The sequence below is a fragment of the Sphaeramia orbicularis genome, chromosome 1 (genome assembly GCF_902148855.1).
Source record: "Sphaeramia orbicularis chromosome 1, fSphaOr1.1, whole genome shotgun sequence".
NCBI classification, from domain to species: Eukaryota; Metazoa; Chordata; class Actinopteri; order Kurtiformes; family Apogonidae; genus Sphaeramia; species Sphaeramia orbicularis.
In genome coordinates, this window is record NC_043957.1 from 5,762,322 (window position 1) to 5,781,419 (window position 19,098).

The 19,098-nt window shown below is 36.7% G+C and overlaps 1 long non-coding RNA gene across 1 annotated transcript; it reads left to right on the forward strand.

Moving 5' to 3' along the window:
* The first annotated feature begins 1,150 nt into the window (after positions 1-1,150).
* LOC115427162 (uncharacterized) lies at positions 1,151-8,292 on the forward strand. The gene is made up of 3 exons (XR_003936446.1): positions 1,151-1,161; positions 5,935-5,936; positions 8,218-8,292. It is a non-coding gene; the product is annotated as an uncharacterized LOC115427162 (long non-coding RNA).
* Positions 8,293-19,098: the final 10,806 nt, after the last annotated feature.

The window sequence follows — 19,098 nt, forward strand, 5'->3', positions numbered from 1 at the left end:
AATTAGAGGAAAAAAAGTCAAAACTAAATAAAATGAAAAATCCAAAACTATTAGAACCTGATCTGATAGACAACTCCACTAGGCTCATGTAGGCTTTTGTCCGCTTTACCACTGAAACGATTCTCATTAACATCACAGTAACAGCAGTCGCTTTTTCATTGGACATCTGCGCAAAACTTTACGATATTTACTAAATGTATGTTTGAACAAACAAAAACATAACTAGTGCTGGGCAGTGATAAAATTTTTAATCGCAATTAATCGCATGGATTTCTGCAATTAATCACATAGTTATGGCGGCGCGGGGGGGAGGGTGCCGGCATCAACAGCATGTTTTGCCTTTAAGTGATATTTCAGACTGGAAGTACTCAGGTGATAAAAAATAATTCCACATGTCAGTGCTTCCAAACAACTGTGTCCTTCTCACCCCCACCATCTGAAGACATTTAAAATGAAAATGTCCATGGAACAGACCGCTACTTTTACACATGTTTATGTCCACACCAGTTTACTTTCCAGTTGTGAGTGACTGACAGGAGTCTTAAGCCCATTAATCAGTACTAATACTAATAAGCCCAATAATATGTGATGTTCAAGTTGTTCAAAGCAAGCAAAGGGGGCCCTCTAGTGGTTGGAATAAGTTGCACAGTCAGTTCGGACATAAGAAGGAACTAATAGACACGTTTCTTTCACTCTGTTTGTATGGCCTGTGAGTATTTTATGTTCAGTTGTTGTAAGAATGAATAGTATAAAATATATACAGGCTGGCATATTATACCTAAACACAACCAATGAATTTACATAAACTTAACATGAGCCTGCATAAAGAATTAGCGACCCATCTGCGGCTGCTAGCATAAACAATTAGCTTAAACATGTAATAACACATTGTAATAAACACATCCAAAATAGCGTCATAAACATGTTTCTAACGGCACGTTTGCATGTGAAATTATTTAGCAAACAACAGAATGATTGATACATACAGGCGTTGAACTGCAGGAGTTACACAAAGTTTGATTCAGCATTACTCGGAAAGTTTGCTAAAAGCATGAGTTTCAAAATAAGAGTCCGTATGTATAAATGAACTAAGACTTGCTTGAAAGGCAGAACGGCATTAACGGGAGATTTAAAAAATTGTCAGTGTTATTTAATGAATGAGTTAACGCGGTAATAACGCATTAACTTGCCCAGCCCTAAATATAACACAAACATGTCTAATAAATTGTTAATTCCTTTTCTAAATGGTCCCAGTTCTTCCTCATTAGTCAGTCTTGTAGTGTCACTGCAAAGACCTCTGGTGAATGAACTCCTCCCCCTGGTGGATTACCTGTGTATTGCATGGATCTAATTGTACACATCAGGTTTTTCAAGACAAAAAATATCACAATGATCAAGTAGAGGGCTTCAAACCTCATGTATCAAATATGATACGTTTGGCGTTAAAGGGTTAAAGGTAGTTTTTCCTTTCACTAGTTACCTCCGCCAAGGAGGTTATGTTTTTGCCAGGGTTTGTTTGTTTGTTTGTTTGTCCGTTTGTTTGTTTGTCTGTCCGTTAGTGTGCAACATAACTCAAAAAATTATGGACAGATTTGGATGAAATTTTCAGGGTTTGTTGGAAATGGGATAAGGAAGAAATGATTAAATTTTGGTGGTGATTGGGGGGGGGGGGGGGCCCACGGGGGGGGGGGGGGGGGGGGTCACTGATCAGCCTTGGCGGAGGTCTTCGCTCTCCGAGTGCTTCTAGTTGTTTTTCCACTGGACATCTGCACAAAACTTTACCGATATTTACTAAACGTCGAAAAAACAGAAGTGCGTAATGTCAGTTCTTCCATTAAATCACAAATGCTGATTTACTTTGTAGATGTATAAGTTCAGGAGGAATCAAGAAGGTTCTGAGTCTGATCTGACATATTCTGAGTTTATTCTATACCGTCACTCCCAAAAGAACACAGAGCAGTCAGACTTCTGCGTGAATGCACACACTCAGCTCCGTCCTGTGGAGGTTCACACGCCTTTGATGCTTTTCTCCATCTATAGTTTGTGTTCTGAGGCTTGGCAGTTGGCAGAAGAAAATCAAACCCCAGTGAAATTCAACCAGAATGCGTCATTTGTGGAAACGAAATGAAAAGGGAGGCACGTCAGAAGCATGAGAACTGTTCAATACTCACGTAAAGACTGATGTAAAAGTCTGGAGGACAGGTGTGTGGTGTGTGTGGTGTGTGGGGGGGGGGGGGGGGGGGGGGGGGGCACTCATTCAAGACACTGTTTTCCACTGAGCCTTCAGGTTTGGAGCGTTTAAGACTCTCACCTGCAGAGAAACATAAAAGGCTTCAACTGAGCATGTCAGCTGATGTACATTACAGATATGCGGTGAATTTCAGCATTCAGACCTCTGCCTATACCAGGTTATACCAACTGGGTTTTTTATTCTGAATGTGTGACTAAAATGTTGAATTCAATATGTTATTTACATGTTCCAGAACAAAAATAGAAGAAAACCGCTGAACTGGTCTCATACCTACAGTTCCACCTTTACACTAGTGTTGTTTTTGTCATCCTGTTTTAATTTTAGTTTAGTCCAGTCCAGTCCAGGAGTCTGCAACCTTTAGTGTCAAAAGAACCATTTTGTCCCCTCTTCCACCCAAAAAAATAGTCTAATTTTTTAAAAGAATTTTTTTTCTTTTTTCACAGAAAAATACAGTTAAAATACATTTGCAAATGTATTGTAATTTCACAAATATTTTTTTTTCTATTTGAGATTAAACTGTTAATTTAAAGTTTAATATTGTAAAAAAATAAAACGAGATAAAATTACTGACAATTAACCATAAAAGAAGTATTTGTTCTGTAAGTTTAACAAAATTTGTTTGTTAATTGACAAATATCTTGTGTAATTACGAGAGGTTTCACAACAAAAAATGTTGAAAAAATGTATTTTTGTGAATGTATAACATGTATAAGCACTGATAAACTGTAAAAATACAGTTTTTATCAGTGGATTGGACAACTGAGTCTCATTGAAAATTATTTACATATATATATATATATATATATATATATATATATATATGTATATATATATATAGGTAACTTGGTTGTTTCAATACATGAAAATATTCTTTATTAAACATTAAAAAGTCAAAAAAATATGCCAAATCTCATGTACAGTTAGGGCAAAAAACTGTATTTTAATTATGGAAAATTACTGTATTTTTATGAGATGGTTATTTCCGTTATTTAACAGTATTTTTCAGCACCCCCGCTGCCAGAATATTACCGGGTTTTTTAGAGTTTTTTTTTTTTTCTTACAGTGTAGTTTGTCTTGACCTTAATTTCTCTTGATAAAATGCAGGAAAACAATAATTTGTGCGTTAGCTCAACCCAAACACTCACTGCGAAGTTGACAGAGGTGCTTTTTACCGTTTCTAATTTCATCACCTTAACTGATGATTACAATTATCAGTCAGCAGGGATGGGTAGAAAAATCAGATGAGATGAGTTAACAAGCCCGTGGTTGGTTTTAATGAGTGTGAAATAAATGATTGTGTTGTTGGAGAGCTTGGTGCAGTTCTTGGCGTTAATGCTAATGAGGACCTCAGCCATTAGCGACCTCTCAGATGAACACGATGACAGAAGTGGTTGAATCCAGTGAACATTCTGTGCATTCAGCAGAAGCAGTGTTCAGGGTTCCTTTTCTGGGTCACAGTGGTCCCTGTCAGTCCTCCAGGGCCTCGGTGCTGCAGGGGTTCGCACCGCCATGACCAGGTACAGCTCATTAAATATTAGGAAGGGAAAAAAACAACTCTTAAACGCCTGCGTCTGGGTGCTACAATTTGTTGGGAGCTGAAAAGTGGGGTGAACGGAAAAGTTACCAAACATTATTTCCAACTTCTAGCTGCTGCTAAAAGAGAAAAACCTGGAGTTCATAAAAGTTGGACAGGATTTAACAGACTGCAAATGTGGCAGTATGTACAGGGGGTCCATAAAGTCTGTTTACAATTGAACTCCTTCATTACTAGGGCTGTGTATTGGCAAGAATCTGGCAGTACGATACAAATCACAATACTAGGATCATGATATGATACATCACGATATATCACGATACTGTTAAAAAGGCAATTTTTTTATTGGCTTTGTTTATTGGCTTCACACTGAAGATATTAACAATCAAGGATGTTAAAATCATTTTAGGTCAATTCAATTTAAGAATGATCAGACCAGTAAAATACTATCATAATAACCTATAAATTATGAAAACTGCAAATTTTTGTCTTTGTTTTAGTGTAAAAAAAAAAGTAAAATTACACAAATGTTCATATTTACTTTTATAAAATAAAACAAAAAAGTGAATAACCTGAAATCTCTTAAAAGAAGTCAGTGGAATTTTAATAATATCTGTCTGTTATTTAATGTTTTGTGTATTTTTAGATCCACTGTGATCTGTAAGTTGTAATTCACATGTATAAATAATAAACTAAGGCATAATATTGTTAATATTGCACTTATTGGTTCATGTTATGTTTGAGTACAGTTCGTAGACGTAAACATTTTCATCACAGAATTTTACTTTTTTCACTCAAAAGTTCTTATCCTATTATTTGTATTATGTTACTGGTCCGGCCCACTTTAGATCATATTAGGCTGAATGTGGAACTGAACTAAAATGAGTTTGACAGCCCTGCCCTAAAAACAACACAGCTAAAGATGATCTAAGAGAGAGTACTGTACGCATTAAAATAGTTAAAAATGAAACAGGAAATGAACCGCTGTTACTGTTTAAGTCCTTAGTTTCGTTATCTTGTCCGTCCATTCGACCTCCTCCGTGTTTAACCCAATTCTCTCACAACGGGGACTTTTTACACAACATGTTATTTCAGTGTTCCCAAACCGAAACAGAAGGAAGCAGCTGAACTGGTCACATTCCTACAGTTCCACCTCTACACCTACACCACTTAAACACTTCTTTTGTTTATACCTGTACGTTTTTATGACATAAGTAAACAAACGCGTCTGATCTCAGGAGTCCAGTCATTCTTCGGTCGCCATCACTTCTGTTTCACCTCAGAGAAAGTGGTTGAAGTGTGAAAAGCTCTGTGCGACATCAGGGAATAGAAGGTGGTGTGTGGCAAAACGCTGCCGTAGTACAGACTTGGTGGTACAAGTTGGCGTTTGTTTCTTAACCTTACATAAAGGGTAAGAAAGTGACGGGTGGAGTTCTGAGCAAGGTTCTAATAGTTTGGGATTTTTCATTCTAGTTTAGTTTTATTTCGTTCAGACTTTTTTTTCTATAATTCAGTTAGTTTTAATTTGTTTTTAGAGCGGGTTTGTTAGTTTTTATTAGTTTTCATTTTTTTCTAAATGCTTAGTTTTAGTTTAGTTTTAGTTTTGTCGTATTTTTTCTCTTCTTCTCTGTCGTATTCAAATAATCCCAGACAGGACTCTGCTGCTTTCTCCCAACTTTAGTCTCCATGTTTCCAGGTAGAGTGGGGACCAGAAGACGACTGGAAACCACAAGTGACGGACCGTCAAGTGTCGTATGGTGCCGCTAGCTAAAATTGCTTGAGGGAAATAAATCGATTTCATATCAATCCGACATTTACAAAATGAAAACAAAGGGAATTTTATCCATAATTTTTATCCGTTTTAGTTTTGTACATACAAAAGTTTCAGTTAGTTATCTTTTTCTTTCCTTTTAATAATAGTTTTTTTATTTCAGTTAACGAAAATGTTTTATTCAATTCTAGTTTTCGTCATTTCGTTAGTTTTCGTTAACGATAATAAACCTTGGTTCTGAGAAAATCAGACACCAAGGAATCTGGACAGTTGGATAGAACTCCCATTCAGATGACACCAGAGGAAGTGAGAATGTGGTCTTGGTAGTTCTTCTAGGTTCAGCTGGACTAGTTTTGCTTTATTGAAACAAACTGGGAGTCGTCAGAACCTCAACCACAGAGCAAAACAAATTCTTACAGAAGAAAAAAGAAGAACAACAGGTCAGGGAAGCTCTGAAGACGTGGTTACGCTAACTAAAGCCAAACCAACGAACCAAAAACCCACAAACGACGGCCAAGAAAAGACAGAAAAAGGAAAAGGTGTCGTCATTCCAAACACTGATGGAGTCTGAGAATCTACCGAGGACTTTGAACCAACACAGGATCCAACAGAGGTGGAGGTCTGAGACAGTACTGATCTAAACAGCCCCCCCCCCCCAAACAATTTAACAAACAATGCAATCAATCAACAATCAAGCCCCCCTCCAAAGGACTTGGACAACGACCCACCCCCTCCTCAAGGACCTGGGAAGACAAAATCCACTAATGACCCTGACACCCAAGGACCTTCTTCCAACAGCTTCCACAGACCACTCCCCCTACAGGTGTATAAGACCACTCCCCCTACAAGTTTATAAGACCACTCCCCCTACAGGTGTATAAGACCACTCCCCCTACAGGTGTATAAGTCCACTCCCCCTACAGGTGTATAAGACCACTCCCCCTACAAGTTTATAAGACCACTCCCCTACAGGTGTATAAGACCACTCCCCCTACAGGTGTATAAGTCCACTCCCCTACAGGTATAAGTCCACTCCCCCTACAGGTATATAAGACCACTCCCCTACAGGTATAAGACCACTCCCCCTACAGGTGTATAGACCACCCCCTACAGGTTTATAAGATCACTCCCCCTACAGGTGTATTAGACCACTGTCCCCCACCAACAACTAGAACTGAAGACGTTTCTTGGATGAGAGATGAAATGTTTTCAAAACAGTAAAATTAGTCCAGTTGAACCTAGAAAAACCACCGAGAAGAACGATGACCTGGACAAATGAGAACATATACAGACGTTATCAAATCTGGTGAAAAGTATAATGGGGGGGCTTCTATGTCGGAGTGCTGTAAGTGAGAATCAACTCCCCCTGTTCCTGTAGACCCTGGTAACAGGAGGGTAAACATGAGGCAGGAGCTGGTGTCAGCTGAACGTGGCCTCTGTCACTCACAGTCTGACGAAACCTGAAGGGGAAACCACTGTCAGCTTTAATGCACTTCTGTTGCATTTATTTACGTCTGTTTGACGACTTCGCTCACAGCTGGGGTTCACTCGTTTTTTATCACAGATGAGTGGAAGAAGCCGAGGGTTGTGGGAATAAACAGTGACACGGTATTTAAACTGTTTGTAATAATCTGAAACTCTAACAGCTGTAATGCATGAGGGAGTTCCACAGTATTTTACACAAATTCAACATGGCAACAATTCAACATCAAAGTTAGCCCGGGTTTATTTTCTCTAAGGGAAGGAAACTAAAAGTGTTTACAATATTACAGCGCAAAATGTAGCAGTCTCACAATTAGGGCCTGAAAGTTCTAAAATGTTCACTTTTTTTTTTCCTATTTTTCTCCATTGGCCTGCGTCCGAGTCATGTGACTTGGAAGATTCCGCCATCAGAACAAAAAACATGTCGGACATTCCTGTCATATTTAGTGAAAAAAATCTATATTTTGTGTTAGTATCTGCAGAAAAATGCATTTTGGTTACATTTCTTGTGAGAAATATATATTTATTTTCATAATATTCACTCAGTAAATGTACATAACACTTGAATGAATGAATGATGAATGATTCATTGATTGATGATTGATTGATTTTTGGTTTGTACATTAATCACCGAACACAGTTCAACAACCACAATAAACACAAAACCAAAAAAAGGAATAGGCCAGAAGCAAAAGATTATTTCAGCCTCTCCTTTTCACCAGACACACCGCTTAGATTGAATTAAATGTGTACATCAACGAGGATTCTCATTATAACAAAAGAATCAATAACAACAAAAAACACATCTACCATCTCCACTTAATATTCCTGAATGATTATAAGTAAGTAAGCAAATTTTATTTATAGAGCACTTTTCAAAGACCGGGTCACAAAGTGCTTTACAGTGCAAAGTACAAATAAACAGTACAAATAAAATACTATTAAAATACTATTAAAACACAATAAAATACAATTAAAATATGATAATACTAAAGTGCAATCAGTTTGTAGCAGCCCTGAGTCAGTTGGGAAACTTAAAAGTCTGCTTGAACAGGAGTGTTTTGAGGTGTTTGTTAAAAGTCTCTACAGAGTCCATGGACTGTAAGTGTAGAGCCAAAGACGCGGTGCCACAGCTTTATATTTTATACTTAAAATATTTTTGAAACTTCTTCAGAGAAGTGAACAACTTAAATTCATCATCAAGTCCATCCCATAATTTCACCCCACAACCCAAATACATTTAAACATCACATTCATAGATTCAAAAATATATGGACCTCTTAAATTATAATTACTCTTTCTTAATTTAAGGAATTCTTGAATGGTATTTGGAACAATTATTTCTTACTTTATAAATCATCTCTACTATTTTAATATATGCAATGTCCAGCAATTTTAAGGTATTAAAACTTGCTTGCTTGTTGTTGCAAAGATTTTTCAGATCTTGCCAGAAAATGTGACAGTGCAACGTTAGCCAGTTGGTAAGGACGCTGCTACGTTTTGTACCGTGGACAAATGTCGCTTTTTCACATTTGATATGAGACTGGAGAAAAAAAAAAAAAAAAAAAAGATATGAGACTGGGCTGGGTTAGGACAGTGAGCCCTGAAACAAACAGGAAGTAGTTTGATCCAGACACTGTATTACTTTTCCTACAGACTCATGCCTTCTCATGCGACTGACTACTTGTAAAACCGACCCTTTTTGAGGAGCTAAAGCCCAAATGTCAGTATTTATCACCTTGTGCGGGACAGTGTGTGGAGGTAATTGGCTTGTGTGTGGACGTGGCCCATGCGCCTGCAGGGATGCTGTGCACCACTGATTGGGTTGGGGAGAATCTGCTGTAATGGTGCCAGGATGATTTATACCGGGCTTAAAATGGCTGTTTTATGGAAACACACACATGTTCAGACCGACTCTGTCTCAGGCTCTTTCTACTTTTCCGAACACTCCAAACTTCATTCCCTTTATTTCGAGGGGTGTAAGAAAAATCAGTTCTGCATATATTTGTATTTCATTTCACTACTGTATCGATATCAAAAAGTACTGTATCGATATTTTTAGGTATTTATTCAAATGCAGATATTGTGGAGGTTTGTAGAAGCCAATAATGTAATAATTTTTAAAATGTAATAGGCCAATAATGTAATAAAAGTCCTGAACCAATAATGTCATAGCTTTTGGCCAATAATGTTATAACTTATTACGTACTGGCTCAGTTATTACACATTATTATTTATTAAACAGGAATAATTAGGCTTTGTTGTTGTTGACGGTGTTGACAAAAACATAGTAATGACATCACTATAAAACTTGGTGGCCAAGAAATTGTTCTATGACCATAAGACTTAAAATTAAAAAAAAAAAATCTTAACTTTTTTTCCACAAAAAAAACCCAAAAACAAATCCTGTTTTATCCAAAATCTCAAGAATCAGTGATTTGCAAATATTTTTTTTTTTTTTTTACCAGGCTAACAACATAATAACCAGCCACTAAGTTATAATGTTATTGGCCAAAGTTACTACGTTATCATTTCAGGACTTTTATTTGTTATTGGCTTATTACATTTTAAAAATGGCAAATTTGTTACGTTACCGGCTGTTATTACATTATTGGCTTCTACGAGGTTCATTTTGTTTTTCTTTTGTTTATATTTTATTTATTATCATTTAACACTCTCATTAAATAATGTTAGTTCCTTTGTTGAGATTGAACTAAAATACTGTTCTGATGTTAGTTCTGAACTAACAGAATATGAATGTTTGAACAGGATCTGAAACTGTAATGTCTGTAAAACACAATTTCAGTTTGAACACCGGAACATTTTGTGATATAACATTAGATCCTGTTCTAATCAAATAAAAATGTGTTTAGTATTTGTGCAGATTTCTGGTGTAATTCAATTCTTCAAGGAAATAATCATTTTAAAAAAAAAGAAACAAAAAACAGCCTTGTTAACAGTGTCATGATATTGTGATATATCGTATCGTGATCCTGGTATTGTGATTTGTATCATATTGCCAGATTCTTGCCAATACACACCAAGGTTCTAATAGTTTTGGATTTTCATTCTAGGTTAGTTCTATTTAGTTTTGACTTTTTTTCTCTAATTCAATTAGTTTTAATTAGTTTTTAGAGCAGGTTTACTAGTTTTTATTAGTTTTCACTTTTTTCCTAAATGCTTAGTTTTAGTTTAATTTTAGTTTTGTCGTATCTTTTCTCTTCTCTCCGTTGCACTCAAATAAATCCCAGACAGGACTCTACTGCTTTCTCCCATTTAGTCTCCATGTTTCCAGGTAGAGTGGGGACCAGAAGACGACTGGAAACCACAAGTGAACACATGTGACAGACTGTGAAGTGTTGTATGGTGCCACTAGCTAAAACTGCAAGAGCAAAATAAATCACTTTCGTATCAATCCGACATTGACAAAGATGAAAACGAAGGGAATTTTATCCATAATTTTTATCTTTTTTCATTAGTTTTGTAAACACACAATACAGTTTCAGTTAGTTATCGTTTTCTTTCTTTTAATTATAGTTTTTAATTATTTCAGTTAACGAAAATGTTTTTACAATTCTAGTTTTTGTCATTTGGTTAGTTTTCGTTAACGATAATAACCTTGATATACTGCCCTATTTATTTCCGAACAGTTGTCCTTTTTCTTTTCTTTTCCTTCACCTGCTTTATCTTTTCTCTTCATCCTACAAAAGGTGGTTTTGGATCGGAGGTTTTCGGAGCGCTGCCCTCTCCTTTCGGCTTTCGGAGCGCTGCCCTCTCCTTTCGGTTTTCGGAGTGCTGCCCTCTCCTTTCGGCTTTCGGAGCGCTGCCCTCTCCTTTCGGCTTTCGGAGCGCTGCCCTCTCCTTTCGGTTTTCGGAGCGCTGCCCTCTCCTTTCGGTTTTCGGAGCGCTGCCCTCTCCTTTCGGTTTTCGGAGTGCTGCCCTCTCCTTTCGGCTTTCGGAGCGCTGCCCTCTCCTTTCGGTTTTCGGTGTGCTGCCCTCTCCTTTCGGCTTTCGGAGCGCTGCCCTCTCCTTTCGGTTTTCGGAGCGCTGCCCTCTCTTTCGGCTTTCGGAGCGCTGCCCTCTCCTTTCGGTTTTCTCCTTCCTGACATTTTAATCTGCTTCTCAAAGGCCCACTGACCTTCTTTTCCCATCCAGGTTTTTTGTTTTTTTATCCCTCCTTTTTTGCGTCCTCTCCTCCTTTGTTTCCCTTCTTTTCTTGCCTTCTATCAGTTGGGCTCTGTCTGTTCAGTGTGTTATCATCCCATCCTTGTCAGTATTTCTCTTTCTCTTGTCTCTGAGTACTTCTACTTTCCTCTGTCTATCCCTCTTTCGTCCCTCTTGGTATTTCACACAATGGTAACTGACATTTCTGGCTGATGCCGCCTTTTCTCTCTCTTGGCCTTTTATGCCACCTTCTGTGTCTTTTTTTTTTTTTTTTTTTTTTTTTTTTTTTACTTCTTTCAGTTTTATAGCTCAGTTTTTTTGGTCCATCTCCATCTCCCCCCACCCCACCCCTTCCATTTTATATCCCTGATCGGACATGTCCAACAGGAGGGAGCCTTTGCCTTTTCCTTGCTCATATCTTAAAGTTTTTCATTTTCATTTCCTTTGACAGTCCCTCTCACTCCCTCTGTGCTGCATAAGTGACCTCCTCTCTTTTAATGGTTAAATTGTACATTTTGTCCAGTTTTTTTGTCCCCCTCCTACATTAAATACAGTACTGTGCTATAACTACATTATTATAACGGTTATATTTGCACTGTTTACACCGTTACATGTGTGTTTACATTCTATACACTTTTTTATACTACTTTATTACCTCCACCAAGGAGGTTATGTTTTCAACGGGGTTTGTCTGTCTGTTAGTAAGATAACTCAAATAGTTTGGAAGGATTTTGATGAAATTTTCAAGAAATGTTGTTACTGGGACAAAGAACCAATGAGACATTTTGGTGGTGATTGAGGGGTGGGGGGGGGGTGATCTATCTTGGTGGAAGCAAGGTTCTAATAGTTTTGGATTTTTCATTATAGTTTAGCTTTATGTAGTTTTGACTGTTTTCCTCTAATTCAGTTCATTTTAATTTGTTTTTAGAGCAGGTTTGCTAGTTTTTAGTTTTCGTTTTTTTCTAAATGCTTAGTTTTAGTTTAGTTTCAGTATTAATTTTAGTTTTGTCGTCTCTTTTCTCTTTTTCTCCGTCGTATCCAAATAAATCCCAGACAGGACTCTGCTGCTTTCTGTCAACTTCGTCTCCATGTTTCCAGGTAGAGTGGGGACCAGAAGACAAATATAAACAACAAGTGACGACAAGTGACGAACCGTGAAGTGATGTATGGTGCTGCTAGCTAAAATTGCTAGAGCGAATAAATCGATTTTGTATCAGTCCAACATTGACAAAGATGAAAACGAAGGGAATTTGATCCATAATTTTTATCCGTTTTAGTTAGTTTTGTAAACACAACACGATTCAGTTAGTTATTTTTTTTCTTTTAATTATAGTTTTTATTTATTTCAGTTAACGAAAATGTTTTTACAGTTCTAGTTCACGTTTTGTTAGTTTTCGTTAACGATAATAACCTTGGGTGGAAGTTTGCGCTCTCCGAGTGCTTTTCTAGTATTTTAAAATCTTACCCTTTCATACAGTATATCTCTAATTTGCACGTATTTTTTGATTGCACACTATTTTATATACGTATATATATTTATATATATGATTTTTTTCATGTGTCAGTATCCTATTGTGTTGTTATTTTGATGTAAGTCCACTGTCACAATAAAGGCTATTCTATTCTATTCTATATCTATTCTATTCTATTCTATTCTATTCTATTCTATTCCATTACTTGCAACTATATTTTGTATGTTTATTATGTATATTTCTGTAATTATCATATTAATAATATATTGTCTATTACAGGGGTGGGTCACATTTGGTTCTTGTGCCTTTTTCCAGTGGCTTAATGTAACTTTGTCACAAACCATATGGAAATGAATAACTTTTTTTTGTACTCATTTTGCCACTGCAATAAAATGACTTGGATGTTATGCAGCTGTAAAAATGTAGACTCCACTCCATATGAATTTAAAAAATAGTAATAGCAGCAAAAGTAGAGTACTTTTAATTTTATAAGACTGAAGGCATTCATCTGTGTCCTCCACTGTAAAGAAAGCCTTCACTTAGCAGATGATTTTTGCATTAAAACAAACATAATGACAAATATCACTGTTTTCTTTAGTTTTGTTATTTCTTTGTAGTTCTGTAAATACACTGAAACTTTGATTTATTCTCCACATTCTGTACAAATGTAAAAAAGACAGTTTTCTTTTTCTTTTTCTGTCCTAAAATGGCTCTTTAGATTGCAAAATCTAGTATACTCTGTACAAACTGCTACTCTAATTTTGTCACATTAGAGTGTTTTAATATGTATATTTGGTATATATATACATATTCAGAGCTATATATATTTGTAATTTAGAACTTTATATATGCATATATACGTGTAGTATTGATCATATCTTTCCTTTTTGCAGGGTTTTATTGATTTATTTTTACTTTTGTTCATTTTATCCACTGTCATTGATCCAACTCCATGGGTTTATTCATTTTTCTTCAGTTTTGTTCAGTTTATGGCTTGTTTTGCTCATGTTACTCATTATTTTGTTGATTTATTATACATTTTTGTTCATTTTATTCATTCCACTGCTTCTTTTTGCTCATTATGTTGCTTGTTTTATTATTTTTGTATTTTATTTTAGTAGGTGTTTTACTTATTTTGTCCACATTATTTAATATTATTTTTGGGTTTTTGATTCATTTTGTTGACTTTATCCTCTGTCATTGATCCAACTCCAGGGGTTTTATCAATCAATGTTTATGAATCAATGTTGTAGAAGATGACAGTGTTTCCACGGTAACTACGGAGCCTCTGAACATCCAATATGGTCATATCTGATGACCATGAAAAGATGAAGAACTGTATTTTACACCAATTATTGACATGTATTGATAGGATTAGTGGATCGGCAGGTATTAAACAGTTTAGATCAGTAGATGGTTTTGGTCGTCGGTGGATGTTTGGGTTTGGGTTTTTATGGCTTAAATAAATGAACCTACGTCACCATGGAAACCACTGCAATATCATAAGTGGCTGAGATATTGAACACAAACCTGCAGAAATTCGTCCTGACTTCATCTACTATAAACTTATCGTCAAGTTCAAACCAGATGAGGTGCATGTGAATTGTTAAACATTCCAAAGCAGCGTGTCGACGCTGAAACACCAGAGGCGTGTTACACAGGAACCAGCCCAAATCCTTCCAGCAGCGCCAACGACACAGAAGATTCTGCCTCTTTGTCTGAACACTGCGAGGCCACGGCCAAACCGTGTTCTACTTGTACCCTGTGGCGTTCCTGGCTGTTTGTGGAGCAGCGATACGACTTGTACTGAACTAGGGCAGTGTGAGTCTACGGGCGGAGCTGGAAACAAGCGACCACGGAGAAGGCAGAGAACAGGGACGGAGGCCAAGGAAAGAAATATGGACGGGGCTCAAACTGATAAATACAGACGCAGATCTGTACAGACGCAGCTCCTCAAGTCACGTCTGGAGAAAGGTTATTATCGTTAACGAAAACTAACGACATGACAAAAACTAGAATTGTAAAAAAAATTTCGTTAACTGAAATAAATGAAAAGTATAATTAAAAGAAAACAACCATAACTAACTGAAACTGTATTGTGTGCTTACAAAACTAACTAAAACGGATAAAAATTATGGAAAAAATTCCCTTTGTTTTCGTCTTTGTCAATGTTGGATTGATATGAAACCAATTTATTTTGCTCTAGCACTTTTAGCTAGCGGCACCATACGACACTTAACAGTCCCAGCTAATGACATCAGTGATCTTTGGCTTTTATGGTCGTTGATGTCCCGTATTTTTGTCCGATACACCAGATAGATAGAACGATAGAACGATAGAACGATAGATAGAACGATAGAACGATAGAACGATAGAACGATAGAACGATAGATAGATAGAACGATAGATCGATAGATAGATAGAACGATAGATAAACGATAGATAGAACGATAGAACGATAGAACGATAGATAGAACGATAGAACGATAGAACGATAGAACGATAGAACGATAGAACGATAGATAGATAGATAGATAGATAGATAGATAGATAGATAGATAGATAGATAGATAGATAGATAGATAGATGTACTTAACTGGACCTGAAGAAAATTCTGGGAACTCCGTTGCTCGCGTACATACATACAAATGACAGAGTAAACAAACATATTTGTACAACAGTGCAAATAAGGATAGAAAGGTAGCAAGGTTATTATCGTTAACGAAAACTAACGAAATGAATAAAACTAGAATTGAAAAAGCATTTCCGTTAACTGAAATAAATAAAAACTATGATTAAAAGAAAAAAAAAAAACATACCTAACTCAAACTGTTTGTGTGTTTACAAAACTAACTAAAATGGGTAAAATTCCCTTTGTTTTTGTCTTTGTCAACGTCGGATTGATACGAAAGCGATTTATTTCGCTCTAGTAATTTTAGCTAGCAGCACCATATGGTACTTCACAGTCCGTCACTTGTGGTTTCCAGTCGTCTTCTGGTCCCCACTCTACCTGGAAACATGGAGACTAAAGTTGGGAGAAAGCAGCAGAGTCCTGTCTGGGATTTATTTGAATACGACGACAGAGAAGAAGGAAAAGAGACGACAAAACTAAAACTAATACTGAACTAAACTAAAACTAAGCATTTAGAAAATAAAGAAAACTAATAAAAACTAGCAAACCTGCTCTAAAAAGGAATTAAAACTAACTGAATTAGAGAAAAAAAAGTCAAAACTAAATAAAATTTATTTTATTTTTTTTAATCTTATTTAATCTTTATTTAACCAGGAAAAGGATCCCACTGAGATTAAGAACCTCTTTTTCAAGGGAGTCCTGGCCAAGAGACAGCATGAAACACAACATATAGTTACAACATACAATTACGTCATACAATTAAACAAACAATAATTTACAGGACAATTCAACCAATGAAAAACTCATGCAAGTCATTGAGTTGTTCTCCAGCACTTTGAGTTTGGATTTAAAAGCATTCAGGGAGATCAGTTCAGACAGTTTCCAGTCTTTTAGCAACATATTCCATGTGGATGGAGCAGAGTACACAAACGCCCTTTTTCCCAGCTCTGTACGGGCAAATGGCACAAAGAGGAACAAATGCTCGCAGACAATAAGAATCAACACTTCTTCTCATAATTAAACTACAGATATAGGAAGGCAGTAGCCCAAGTATGGCCTTGTAAATGAAGGTGTACCAGTGTCCCAGCCTCCTAGTGGACAGGGCAGGCCAGCCCACTCTGGAATACAACTCCCAATGATGTGTCATGGTTTTAGAATTAGTAATAAACCTCAGAGAAGCATGATAGACTGTGTCAATCATTTCAATCAAAACTAAACTATAATGAAAAATCCAAAACTATTAGAACCTTGGTCTGGAGTTCCATTCTCCTTTTCTGCTCAAATAAATATCGCAATTTTACTGCCATGGCACGTGAACAGAAACGGATTTAAAATGAAATTTAAAAATACGTTTTTTTTTTGTTTTGTTTTGTTTTTTTTTAGTTTATTTCGAATATGCAACAAGACAAAGTAATCTTCCTTAGTCGTTAAATACACCACCAGGAATGTACTTTGTTTTTATTTTTCACACACATTTTGGTTCTCTAATGTAAATACTGTTGAATGGGTTTATTGCCTTGGTGGAGGTCTGCGCTGTCTAAGTGCTTTTCTAGTTTAGTTATGTGGCCTTAATACGCCATCGTATGAAAGGGTTAAAAAACTATAGTTATTTCAGCTTTCATTCAGCTTTAGTGCAGCCTTGTGGTTCCAATGTGATATTATGACTCCAAACAACACACTGAGGGTCGAGGTCAGAGGTCAGGTTATGGTCATGTGAACTGGAGATGTTGCGTATACACAGTGCGTACGTATGGAACACCAAACGCCATTAGAACTGTCCTGTTGGTCTGAAAAACTGTGGATCCATGCATATGAACTTCAATTAAAAAAAAAAAAAGGACAAAGTCATCATGTGAAGTCTGAGTCTGGTCCAGTTCCTAAACCTCCAGCAGACGTTCATTCTTTTTTTTCAAAATGAGGAAAATATCACATGTCCAACACCAACACAAGACATGCACACAGTCACCTTCCAGCATATAGAAACATGAGCAGTTGGAGCAGAAACCAGGTAAATCCACGACACAGCCCTCATCAGATCTGGCTCCAGTCCAGTTTCTTTCTACAAATACAAAACGAGTCGTTTTTGCCCCAGGAGTCATTTTGTTCTCATTTGCTTATTCAGAGCCTCTTAGAGTACTGCGGTGGTTCTGTCAAACATTCACCTGCTCAGAAGATTTTAGGCCTGGATTTGTTCCCAGTGGGTTGTGATTGACAGGTATGAGTGACCAATCACTGAGCTGCTGACAGAGAATCTGTTCCAGAATAGAAACAGTCTGTTCTGTCCTGACCGACTCAGACGACAGAACAGAACAGAACAGAACAGAATAGAATAGAATAGAATAGAACGTATAGAATAGAATAACATAGAATAGAATAGAATAAAACAGTATAGAATAGAATAGAATAGAATAGAATAGAATAGAATAGAATAGAATAGAATAGAATAAACACTGGCAAAGAGACCTACACCATTTAAACATAGAATAGAATAGAATAGAATAGAATAGAATAGAATAGAATAGAATAGAATAGAATAGAAATAGAATAGAAATGTTGGTTCAAACTCAAACCTAAGCACAAACCCTACTTGGGTGAATATCATCATGTTTATCTTATGTGTAGAACAGAACATTCATTCTGTTGTTTCTATTTCTATTCTCTATTCAGTAATATCTTCTTTTAGTGTATTTCCAGACAACATGAGTTAGAAAAAACAGAGTGAAACACCTGATTAAAAATTGACACACTGATCAGTGTTAAGTGTTGTTGTAAATCTGACACTGCCTGAAGTCTGTTTGGTTTTGTTTTAACTCTTCAGTTTTATTGCTCAGTTTAATGTCTCCCCTTGTCCTTTGGTTCTGATGCTGATTGGTTTCTTACTGGATTTGACTTCTACATTTTTACAAAACACTTTCTACACAGCAGATATCTGTAGGTTTTAGTGGTTTTGGTGGAATATGAGTGTGTGTTCTGAGGACAAACACAGATTCTGTTACTGAGAACACAAACCTCCTGGATCTCCTTCTTGGCACCGACACCCCAAACTAAGACAAGAAAAAATTAAGGGGCTGTTGTAAGTCAGACAGGTACGGATGGCTTTTGTTGTTCTACTGATGCCAGTGAGGAGAAGAATGGAGCAACAGTGAGCTCCAAACGGCCTCTTTCTGTGATTCACTGCTGCACACATTTATTTACTGGAGTTAAAGCTCCACTATGTGATAGTTTTTTGGCATCAGTGGTCAAAAAGCAGATAATTACCCCCATCATATTCTACTGCTTGGCTCTGTTTCCATGGTGAAGAAAATGTAACCTATTATAGGGGGATTGGGCGAATCAGAGGAGTTTCCAGGCAGGTAGGAGGGTTAAAATATTTGACTGACAGCTATAATAACCAATCACTGTTAAAGGGGCTATATGTAGTATTTCTACTGTCATATTAGTCAGAGTATCTGTCTGTCTGTCTATCTATCTATCTATCTATCTATCTATCTATCTATCTATCTATCTATCTATCTATCTATCTATCTATCTATCTATCTATCTATCTATCTATCTATCTATCTATCCATCCATCCATCCATCCATCCATCCATCCATCCATCCATCCATCCATCCATCCATCCAAAGTGATTTCTCTCAGACTGCAGTGGAAGCTCGGCTTCCCTAAAATGACTCAAATTAAATGGTTAAATCTGTTCGGTGTGTTGACATTTCATTGACTCCAATGTGTTCAAACACATTCATCTCACAGACGAGTTTATTCAGAATCAGCTTTATCACAAATCAACACAC